At 49.6% G+C, this 12,346-nt stretch overlaps 1 protein-coding gene across 1 annotated transcript in view; it reads right to left on the bottom strand.

Annotated features, from left to right (window-relative positions):
• Positions 1-12,346, bottom strand: part of BSPRY (B-box and SPRY domain containing) — a 51,454-nt gene that overhangs the window by 16,093 nt on the left and 23,015 nt on the right. The window lies entirely within an intron of this gene.

Raw genomic sequence — 12,346 nt, 5'->3', positions numbered from 1 at the left:
AACACCTTGAGGCCTGGAACCCACTACAAATCCTTATCACAATCGCTAGCATTTAATTAGCGTTTTGTATGCGATTTCATGAGCGTTTTCCCGCGATTTTGGTAGCGATTTTAAAAAGTGTACACTTTTTGGCAGTGATTCTGATAGCGATTTGCGATTAGCGATTTTATTTCTGATCGCTCCCTTCAAATTATTATTTCTATTATTTTACAGTTTGCAGTAATTTAAAATCTCACACAAATTGCTAAGTGTAGCGATTCATGAGCGATTTGCCAGCGCTTCAATACTTTACATTGCAAACGCTCCCAAAATGCCGCATGTCCTGCGATTGCGATTTTGCTAATCACAATCGCTACTGTGGAATTTGTTACATTTATTTACATTGGCAGAGCGTTTAGGGAAATCGCTAGCGATAAAAAGCACTTCCTGAACGCTCAAAAAAGCACTCTAGAGGGTTCCAGGCCTCAAGCCCTATAGAGTCCCAGCAGATTGGTCAAATCTGGCAGGAATAACCTTAAAGCCAATGGGTACCGATTAAAAAAGAAAAAGTCAGATACTCACCTAAGGAGAGGGAAGGCTCGGTGCTAATGAGCCTTCCCTCTCCTCTCCCGGTGCCCTCGTTGCTGCGCTGGCTCCCCCGTTCGCGTCCACCGCCGCAGGGACTTCGGAGGTCTTCGGGAGCACTCGGGCTTCCGAAGACGGGCCGCTCCATACTACGTACGCGCGAGTGCGTCATAGAGGGCGCTCGCGTACTATGGAGCGGCCCCGTCCTCAGGAGCCCGAGTGCTCCCAAAGGCTTCCGAAACATCCCTTCGGCAGCGGAAGTGGCAGTATTTGACCGAACTGGTCGAATACTGCTATGGGGGATCCTGCGCGGGACCGGGCACCGGGAGAGGAGAGGGAAGGCTCATTAGGACCGAGCCTTCCCTCTCCTTAGGTGAATATCTGACTTTTTTCTTTTTTAATCCGGTAAACATTCACTTTAAAGAAAAACATTTCTTTGTTACAGCTGATACATATCCTTCAATAAATCTGCAGTGTGTCTACTTCCTGCTTTCATGGAATTTCATCTCTGTCATGGCAGTCAGCTGAAACAGGGGTGACATCAATTTAGAACCTGTGATTAGGCACAGATGAGGGAGCATTATGGTGCCTATACACGGTACAATAACATTTTCCAGTTTATTCGACCAAAATGATCTAGTCGAATGAAAGTCAAAAATAATGTTTTGTTTTTTTTATCAAGAAAAACAAACACTTATCCCGTTTTTGTTGTTGTTGTTTTTTGTATAAATCTGATCCTAAACTCTCTAAAAACATACAGGGTGCATGTCTCTCTGTTTTACTTCCTGTGCAAGAGTGCAATTGCACTTTAACCCTATGTGGCCCAATCTGATCAATACAGTTCTTATCCAGACTGCTTCTGCTGCATCCTATCCCTGCAGCAACCAAACAAATCTCTCCTCCAGTCGGAATCCCCCTCTTGTAGCCTTCTGTAAATCCTGCTTTTCTGGTACACTGAATCAGTGAGTAATAATGACGGCTTTTCAGCCATCTGCAATGATTAGGCAAGAGATGTCTCTCTGTTGGGGATGAGCCAAATGTGACAGAATAGCCAAACAGATAGTTTCATTTCTACAATGCTAAAAATGTGTTTGAAAAATTTGTGTCTCATGCCTTGTTCACATTATAGGCGTTTGTGTAAAATTTTAAGCGCGGGCGATTTTAAAAATTGCCCTGAAAGCGATTGTACAATGATTCTCTATGACAGAGTTCATATCTGAGCGGTTCGTTTGCGATCTGCTTTGAAAAGCGGTGCTTGGGCCATTTTTGAGGCGATTTGCCGCAATGGAAGGTATAGGAACAGGGGAGGACTGGCCCAGGGGGACGGGGGGCAATTGCCCCCCGGGCCGCCCGAATCTTAAGTAATTAGGGCCAGCCGCCCGCAGACATACCACAAGTAAAAGGTTCGCAGTGGGGATCGCAACCTCGCGCGATATTTCCCGGCAAGTTGAAGTATCCAATCAGAGAAGGGGCTGAGGCGGCCGGCCGTGGTGTGCCCTTGTGCGTGGCTGCGCCTGCGGTGGATGTGAGCGGCACAAGGACACAAATAGCTTAGATCCTCTCCGGCCCGGTGGGTTGACCCTGCTTGACTCCGCCCCCCGCCTGGAGCCATTGCCGCCCACAACGTGCTGCTGTGCCTGCGGTATCATCGGAGTGAGCTGTCTCACTCTTCAGCTTTCTGTGCTGGGGGGGCTGGGGGCCTGGAGCTGTGGCTACGAGTGGCTGGCTGGAGGAGTCGGACACAGTCCTCCCCTGTGCTGCTGTGCCTGAGGTGTCGTCGGAGTGAGCTGTCTCACTCTTCAGCTTTCTGTGCTGGGGGGGCTGGGGGCCTGGAGCTGCGGCTACGAGTGGCAGGCTGGCTGTCCTGGCTGGAGGAGTCGGACACTCTGGGGGCTGAGAGTCGGAGATGCCACCTATAGCCAGGGCCGGATTTGTACTTTTTACCGCCCAAGGCCCACTGTCATCAGTGCCCCCCCCCCCCCCTCCCGGTGCCCACTGTTCCTGTGCTCAGGTCCTCTGAGCATACTCACACCTTTCACTGCTGTCTGAGATTCTCCTCTTCCTTGTGGCTGCATTCACGTTTGTGTGCAACCGTACTGGGCCTGTGCGAGTATGGGCCATATACTGAGAACAAAACTTTTTGTGCATATCTGTTTCTTCTGTACTCAAGAGACTTTGTGCTAACGGGAATGTGAGGACCATACTCGTGCATGCCCAGTACAGTTACACTTGTACATAGGAGCACAGCCCCCCTTAGTATAGGTAGTCAGATGCTGTACCTCGTGCCCCCCTTTCCTTAGTATAGATAGCCAAATTCTGCACCTCCCTTTCCTTCCATAGTATAGCTAGTCAGATGCTGTCACCTGTTGTTCTCCACTCCTAAGTATAAGTAGTCAGATGCTGCCCCCCATAGTATAGGTAGTCAGGTGCTGCCTCCTCCCCTTAGTATAGGTAGTCAGGTGTTGCCTCCTGTTAGTATAGGTAGTCAGGTGCTGCCCCCCTTAGCATAGGTAGTCAGGTTCTGCCCCCCTTAGTATAGGTATTCAGGTGCTGTCCCCCCCAGTATAGGTAGTCAGGTGCTGCCCCCCTTAGCATAGGTAGTCAGGTGCTGTCCCCCCCAGTATAGGTAGTCAGGTGCTGCCCCCCTTAGCATAGGTAGTCAGGTTCTGCCCCCCTTAGTATAGGTATTCAGGTGCTGTCCCCCCCAGTATAGGTAGTCAGGTGCTGCCCCCCTTAGCATAGGTAGTCAGGTGCTGCCCCCCTTAGTATAGGTAGTCAGGTGCTGCCCCCCTTAGTATAGGTATTCAGGTGCTGCCCCCCTTAGCATAGGTAGTCAGGTTTTGCCCTCCTTAGCATAGGTAGTCAGGTGCTGTCCCCCCCAGTATAGGTAGTCAGGTGCTGCCCCCCTTAGTATAGGTATTCAGGTGCTGCCCCCCTTAGTATAGGTAGTCAGGTGCTTCCCCCCTTAGTATTAAGTATTCAGGTGCTGTCCCCCTTAGCATAGGCAGTCAGGTGCTGCCCCCCTTAGTATAGGTATACAGGTGCTGTCCCCCTTAGCATAGGTAGTCAGGTGCTGCCCCCCTTAGTATAGGTATACAGGTGCTGTCCCCCTTAGCATAGGTAGTCAGGTGCTGTCCCCCTTAGCATAGGCAGTCAGGTGCTGCCCCCCTTAGTATAGGTATACAGGTGCTGTCCCCCTTAGTATTAAGTATTCAGGTGCTGTCCCCCTTAGTATTAAGTATTCAGGTGCTGCCCCCCTTAGTATAGGTATACAGGTGCTGTCCCCCTTAGCATAGGTAGTCAGGTGCTGCCCCCCTTAGTATAGGTAGTCAGGTGCTTCCCCCCTTAGTATTAAGTATTCAGGTGCTATCCCCCTTAGCATAGGCAGTCAGGTGCTGCCCCCCTTAGTATAGGTATACAGGTGCTGTCCCCCTTAGCATAGGTAGTCAGGTGCTGCCCCCCTTAGTATAGGTATACAGGTGCTGCCCCCCCTTAGTATAGGTAGTCAGGTGCTGCCCCTGTTAGTATAGGTATTCAGGTGCTGCCCCCCTTAGTATAGGTAGTCAGGTGCTGCCCCCCTTAGTATAGGTAGTCAGGTGCTGCCCCTGTTAGTATAGGTAGTCAGGTGCTTCCCTCCTTAGTATAGGTAGTCAGGTGCTGCCCATGTTAGTATGTGTTCAGCTGCTGCCCCCCCTCCCCCCTTACTATAGGTAGTAGGTAGGTACTACCTAGGTAGTCAGGTGCTGCCCCCCCTTAGCATAAGTAGTCAAGTGCTGTCCCCCTTAGTATAGGTAGTCAGGTGCTGCCCCCCTTTAGTATAGGTAGTCAGGTGCTGCCCCCCTTAGCATAGGTAGTCAGGTGCTGCCCCCCTTAGTATAGGTAGTCAGGTGCTGCCCCCCTTAGTATAGGTAGTCAGGTGCTGCCCCCCTTAGCATAGGTAGTCAGGTGCTGCCCCCCTTAGCATAGGTAGTCAGGTGCTGCTCCCCCTCAGTATAGATAGATGATGTGTGTGTATGTATCCCATTAGAATAGGTAGTCAGGTTCCCCCCCCCAGTCAAATGATGACCCCTTCACTGTAGCATTGTATACCCGATGCTACTCTTCAACCCCACCCCCCTCCCCTCCAGCAGAACACGATGCGTGCGTGCATCCTTGTTTACCTTCCCTCCCCCAGAGCAGCCCCTAACCCCCCCCCCCCCCTCCCCTCCCTCAGCAGGAGCAGAGTCACGCACCTCTCCGCTGGCAGCGCTGATGGTTCCTCTATCGCTCCATCAGTTCAGCTGCCGCTGTGCATCTCCCTCTGTTGGCGATTCCCATCATGTGACTGGAGTCACATGTGAAAAGACGCCGACTGGAAAGAGATGCACAGCGGCAGTTGCTGGAGCGATAGAGGAACCTTCGGCGCTGGAAGCGGAGGGTGAGAGGGACTCTGCTCCTGCTGAGGATGCGGGGGAAGGGGAGGGGCAGGGCGGCTGCTGCCCAATCACAGCGAGTTGATCGCTCCAGCCTCCCGAGTCCCGCCTCCACCTGTACAAGCCGCTCGCTCCCGCCTGCACCACTAAGCAGGTATAGTAAAGGGGACATGTGCGGACTTGCGGAGTGGCTCTCGGGGTCAGCCTGTCACCACCCGCCCCTCAGTTTCAGGTGGATTCTGGCGCCCTAGGAACCGGCCTTGGGGGCCTGCCCCTAAATCCGGCCCTGCCTATAGCTGCTTGCTGCTGTGGAGGAGGAGGAGGAGGAGGTGTAGGATTGAGGAGACAGGAGGATAGAGGAGGTCGGGTCCAGGTTGCCAGAGGAGAAGGTGGTTTTTATAAATTTTGTTTCTGTACTTCTTCTCCCTTCTTGTCACTGAGTTACTCACACTTTGCTGCCTGCCTGCTGCTGCTGTCAAATTCAATTCTCTGCCCAGGCCAGTGCCCTCTGAGTTTTTTTTTGTGTGATAATCATCCCCATTCTGACCCTGGCCTGAGGGGAACGTTTTTTCTTCTTGTGGTGTGATTGACGGCAGGGGAGGGGGGAGGCAGGCAGTTAGGCACTGTCAAACAGGTAGTTGGTTTTAGGTGTCAGACAAGTAGTTTGTATGGTGGGTGGGCAGGAGTGGGGTTTGGCATCACCAGGTAGGTAGGTTTGTGTGTGTGTGTGTGTGTGTGTGTGTGTGTGGGGGGGGGGGGGGTTGTTTAAAGGAGTTATCAGGCATTTTTAATGAAATAAGTGCTACTTACCCGGGGCTTCCTCCAGCCCCACGCTCCCAGCATGTCCCTCGCCGCAGCTCTGCAGTCAGCCATTCGCTGCCGTTGCCTCCCAGTCCCCGGCGATGGCACCAGTCCGACCTGGATGTCGGCCTGTACTGCGCCTGTGCGAGCAGCACTGTCAATCACCGCCACGTGGACCGGAGTGTACTGCACAGGCGCAGTAGTTCTGCGTCTGCACAGTACGCTTTGGTCTATGTGGCGTGATTGACAGCGCCGCTCGCACAGGCGCAGTTGGCCTGACGTCATCACCGGGGGCTGGGAGGCAGCGGCAGCGAACAGCTGACTGCAGAGCTGCAGCAAGAGACATGCTGGGAGCTTGGGGCTGGACGAGCCCTGGGTAAGTAGCACTTATTTTCATAAAAGAAAAAAAAGCCTGATAACTCCTTTAAGGTTAGGCATCAGACACAGACAGGTAGATTGTGCGGAGAAATGGGGTTAGGCATCAGGTACATAGTGTGTGTGTGTGGCTGGGGCTGTTAGTCATCACAATTTGAAGATTTGCACACAAGAAAGATATGGCTTTGGGCTGGGGATGCCGTGAAACGGGCCTCTAGTTTGTGTTGTCCCCCCAGGCCAAAAGGTCCCAGTCCTCCCCTGTATAGGAAAAACGCAAAACGCTCACAAAATCGCTTTGGCAAGCAATTGAGTGAGCGTTTTTTTTTTTACAAAGAATACATTGCATTTATTTTTTCCAGATTTTTTTCCGAAACAAAAGACGGAAGCGCTCTGCAAAAGCGCTTAAAAAAGCTCTCACAAAAATGAACGAAAGCACAGAAAATCGCCAGAAAACGCTTTAAAAAACACGGGGAAAAAAGCCCACTGCGGACGGACACACGAGCCGAAAGCAATGTGAACAAGGCCTAAGGCCTGGAACCCACTGAAATCAGCAAACGCAAAACGCAACCGCTAGCGTTTTGTCTGAGCGGTTTGCAAGCGGATTCATGCGCGTTTTTGGTCGTGTTTTGCAACATTGTATTTTTTTCCCCAGCGGGTGCCTAGCGTTTTGCGTTTTGCGTTTTTATCCTGATTGGTCCTGTGAATTATTTTTCATTTTGTTACAGTGTGCTGAACCGCAAAACGCTAGCAAAACCGCTCAGTTTACGTTTTGCTGAGCGTTTCCGCTAGCGGTTCAATACTTTACATTGAAGCGCTAACGCTCCCAAAATGCTGCATGTCCTGCGTTTGCGTTTCTGAGAAACGCAAACGCTCCTGTGGAAGTTGCCTCATCCATTAACATTAGCCCAGCGTTTTGGCAAACTGCTAGCGTATCGCAGTGCTGCCAAAACGCTGCCAAAAGCGCTCCTGTGGGTTCCAGCCCTAAGGGCCTGTTTCCACTATACAGGCGAATCTGCATAGAAAAATCCGCTTGCAATTTCTCATGCGTATGCGAATTTTCATTTTATGTGATTTTACTGTGGCCATTGATTACTATTGACTTTCGCATGCGTAAACCAGGCCCGGATTTACATCACCGGAGCCTATAGGCACAGATGTCCTGGCACCTTAGACTTCGCCCTCCATGAACCTACAAACACTCGCCGAACCGCACCACAAGTGTGTTGGTTTTCCCCGCTGTCACTTCCCCGATACTTCTTTTGCCCTTTATAGGCAGTTACTTGTCCCTTAGCATTAGGTAGCCAGAGGTATCCTCAGTATTAAGTGGTAGCTACTAGTGCCTCAGACTGAAGGAATATCTCATCAGTGGAATGCTGAGAGCTGGGTAAGTACCCTCTCATTTATGTCCTGCTTGGGACTTTTGCATAGGGAAATAGGAAGTGAGGCACGCAAGGAGGGGAGTGAGCCGCCTGTCTATCATCAGGCGCCTGTAGGCACAAGCCTACAGTGCCTTATGGTAAATCCGGCCCTGGCGTAAACGAAAATGCATACGCAATAATGCAAAATCGTTTAAACCGCGCTGAATACTCTGACAGAGGCGGATGGGGTTTTTTCACCTGAGGGGGTAAGTGAATTTCGCCTGTAGTGGAAACAGGCCCATTAACTTGTATATGTCATGCAAATCTGCATGCAGAAAATGCATGCAGATTCGCGTTAGTGGAAACGGGCCCTAAGAGCTCGCTTCCATACTGTGCACTTTCATGTGCGCTTATGTAAACGCGATTGCAGGAGCACCAGAGGGTGCACAGACTGCACTGTCTGCTGTTTCCATAAATGCACGGCGATTCACCACTGAATCGCCACGTATGGTTTGCTGCATTTCATGGCGCTTCAACCCGCGATCCCATTCAGTGTAATGAATGGGATTGCAAGCCCCGCCTACTGCCGGGGCTCTGCGTTGCGTGGAAACGAGCTAATAGTTTACCAAAATTAGCGCTGTCTAAGGCGTCTAGTGATCACTGATAGGTGTTTGGGTTTTGGACTTGTCTCCACTTTCCCAAGTTTTGAACATTTGGTCTTTCACCCCCAAGGCCTCTTACCCACAATCGCGTTTTCGGCGTCGCGATTCGAGGCGATCCACAGGGCCATGAGAAGTGCATAGACTGCGCTGTCTGACGTCCCTATGCTTCTGTTGCAATCAGGGATGGTCGTAGTCAGCCAACTTCGCTACGCTGGAACTACGTGTAGTTTTACGCAATTACGCTTCGCCAAACTATGTCTTTGAAATCAAATATTCGCTTCGTATGCATTTAGTAGACTAGTGGAAGCGTAGTGTATGCGGCCGTTTATGCCCTAATGCGGAAAAATCTCCGCATTAATACACGTGCATGCGTACATGCCCCTTTCCAATGCGTAATTTTGTAAGCATACAATTGTACGCGGGAAAATAGACACGAGGAAAGCATTTGTAGTTTACTTTGCAAGACACATGTTAACTACGAGTAGCGGGTGTAAACTACACGTAGCGGTACTTCGCTACGCGTAAATTCGTAAGCATAATTTTAAAACTGCGCCTACAAACTACGATGCGTAGATGCGAACTATGATGCGTAAATTTGCACTGGCGTCGTTTCTGCTCATCCCTGGTTACAATCATCGCAGAATCCTAAGATTTGCATCGAAACGCAAGTGCCATGTGGTGCAACTGCTTTTGCGTTACCGCACAGCGCGAATGTGGGGAAGAGGCATAAGGCTACGCTCACACTGCATCTATTGTAATGCGCATTGCACACTGGATTTAAAAGATTAGCCCATCCGATAATGTATGGAAAGAACAGTGGCGTTCGTTTGTAAAGCGGGTGTAGCTCGCAGCAGCTTACAGTTCAGCTCGCGTTCTTATGACGGAATCCGACACACTACGGAGGCAATGCGCAAATGTAAATGTGTCCATTGTGGGAGCATTGTATCACATTACTGTGTGACATGTAACGGATTTTCAGTCTGATTATTCACACCCTATTGTATGAAAACAGAGAAGCCAATGCGCCCATTTGATCCAGAACTATTGCATTATTGATGGTTTCGTTTTCTTAAAGAGAAACTTTCGAATTACATTCCAATCAGTAGCTGATAACTCTCCCCCCCCCCCCCCCCCCCCCCTCAGCAATGACATCTTTACCTTTTCTCGATTAGATCATCAGGGACATCTGTGTGGTTGATATTGTGGTGAAACCCCTCCCACAGTGTGATGTCATGACCAAGGTCCTGACAGTTTGCTATCTGTGAACCTCGTTGCATTGTGGGAAATAACGGCTTTTGTTTTATAAAAACATTCTGTACAGATCACCTGGCAGGACTAAAGATGTCACCACCAGTGATAAATTTAAGAATGTAAATCAGGGAGAGGAAAGATTTTACAATGAGTAAACACTAAGGCTTTGTTCACATCTAAAATTGAAATCATTGACGGCAGTGACTTTTTCATTTTGTGGGCAATATTTTTTCTAAGCGCTTTTGCAGAGCGATTCGACTTTTTTCACTTCCTGGCGCATGTCAGGAAGTGAACTCTTGGATCCGGAAGTAAATAAATACAATGTATTTATTAATGAAAACGCTGGAAAAATCGCTATACAAGGCGCTTTTTCAAGTGCTTTGCGATTTCCCTATACCTTCCCTTGAGCAAAAACGCTCAGAAAATGGTACAGGCAGCGCTTTGCTGAGCGGATTGGAAACGAACCGCTCAGATGAGAACTCTCATAGGGAATCATTGCACAATCTTTATAGGGCGATTTTAAAAATCTCCTGTGCTTGAAAAAAAGGCAAAAACGCCCCAAGGTGTGAACAAGCCCTGACTAAGTAATCTATAAATGCATATTTAAAAAAATAGGCAATTTTATTTATAATGTTATTTTCACTACAGTTACTGTTGGATTGGTGTGGGGATTCATAGATTTAGCAACTGCCATTCAGGAAATGCTTTTGAAAATAAAGAAATTCCTGAGAACCCTCCATGAGGAGATGGACTAGTTCAAAAACTGTCGGTTCGGGCAGATTTTAACTGCTTATATTTTTCGTTGGAGCGGTCATTTAAATTTAGCTGCTTGAGGCTGGGAACACACTAAGCAGAAACGCTAGAGTTGCGGAAAACGCAGTGTTTTTGCCTGCAATGTTAGTCGATGGGCCAAATCTAAAAATGCATATAAAACCGCATATGCGTTTTATAACGTGCGTTTTTAAAAAAGCTGGTTTTGTTGCGTAGTTTTCAAAAACACATAAAAAACGCTCATAATGAAAGTCAATGGTGATGCAATATAATGCGTTTTGTATGCGTTTTTCATGCGTTTTTTTTAAAAATGATGTTTTCTGATGTATTTCCGCTTCCTGTTGCCTTCCTAGTGACCTAGTGATTTGCATAAAACGCAATAGAAAAACGCATATGCGTTTTGTATATGCGAACCACAAACGTGTAAAAAACGCACACAAAGTGCAAAAACACAAATGCATAGAAAACGCATGGAAAACGCAATACAAATGCACAAACGCATATGCATACAAACGTAACCTTTCCTGCACTGCTAAGGCCTTGTTCAGATCATTCAGCGCAGATGGCTGTGCGATCGGAACGCAACGCGTACGATCGCACGCCATCTGCGCTACTATGCGCTGCAGATCCCATTCACTACAGTGAATGGATCTGCCCTGCAGTTCCCGTAAATGCATGCAGCAGCGCGATAGCACATCCAACTGCTGCGCAGCGCATATGATGGGAACGGTAGAACTTAGGGCTGTCTATGCCCTTCTACCGTTTTTTGCATGTCGCACACTATGCGCGCTGCCAAAATGCACATGGTAGCACGCATGGTCTGAACGAGCCCTTAGTGTGCAGCCAGCCTGACTAATGACATTCTTTGGCTATTTTGAATAACAAGTGGTATTCAGATTTGTTTTTGTTCTGAAATAATCCTTATTTGCATGAATGGGCAGGGCACTAAATCTGGGACATGCTTTCACTGTCATTGAGTCGCCTGCGGCATTTCCCTAAGCAAACAATGCAAGCCTCTTTACATCACCTGGGATGAGATCTTCATTTGCGGCCAGTTGAATATTTACAGATGACAACTAGATCCCTGGTGAACTAGTATCTCTGTGACTATCTGACCGTATAATCCCTTCCAATACTTATTAACATTGACCTTTCGACTTGGCGGTCGCAGTCACTTTCTCCTCCGGCTGCTGCCTGAATGAAACGGATCTTCTGACGACATGGTGAGAGGACGCTGGTGGCGTAACCCAACTCCCCGGGAGTTACCTCCGAGGAACAATGGCAGCCAAGAATCTCTGGAGTTCATAAAGGGAGTATTGTGTCCGGCCCGAGTGCAGAGAATGGCGCATTGTCATTGCGTTCTACTGAGAATCTGATTCCTACCTGAGGAGCTGTCTTCTGGATGCAGGGGCCAAGCATGGCGTTCTACGATGACATATCCAGGCCTCCTCACAGGTCCTGCCATCATTCCCAATGCCAAAAATGTCCACAGGACTCCGGACAAAATCATAACTCCTACTGTCCATTGTCTGGTGTCTGTTTGATGCTGAGAGACTCAGAAGCGAATTGTTTCACATTGAAGGAGAACACTAGCCTTCCAAACACATAGCAACAAAAGCCGTTTAGGTAATACATTTAACCACTTGAGGACCCACCCTTTACCCCCCCTTAAGGACCAGCGCTGTTTTAGCTGATCTGTGCCGGGGGGGCTCTGCAGCCCCCAGCACAGATCAGGGTGCAGGCAGAGCGACCAGATCGCCCCCCTTTTTTCCCCACTAGGGGGATGATGTGCTGGGGGGGTCTGATCGCTCCTGCCTGCCGGGTGTTGCGGGGGGGGGGCACCTCAAAGCCCCCCTCCGTGGCGAAATCCCCCCCTCCCTCTCCTACCTGGCCCCTCCTGGTGAACCGGGCTGCACAGGACGCTATCCGTCCTGTGCAGCCAGTGACAGGCTGTCCCCTGTCACATGGCGGCGATCCCCGGCCGCTAATTGGCCGGGGATCGTCAATCTGCCTTACGGCGCTGCTGCGCAGCAGCGCCGTACAATGTAAACAAAGCGAAATATTTCCGCTTGTGTTTACATTTAGCCTGCGAGCTGCCATCGGCGGCCCGCAGGCTATTCACGGAGCCCCCCGCCGTGAATTGACAGGAAGC

The sequence above is a fragment of the Hyperolius riggenbachi genome, chromosome 8 (genome assembly GCF_040937935.1).
Source record: "Hyperolius riggenbachi isolate aHypRig1 chromosome 8, aHypRig1.pri, whole genome shotgun sequence".
NCBI lineage: Eukaryota > Metazoa > Chordata > Amphibia > Anura > Hyperoliidae > Hyperolius > Hyperolius riggenbachi.
The sequence above is the reverse complement of the archived record's forward strand: the minus strand, read 5'-3'. Positions and strand labels throughout refer to the sequence as shown.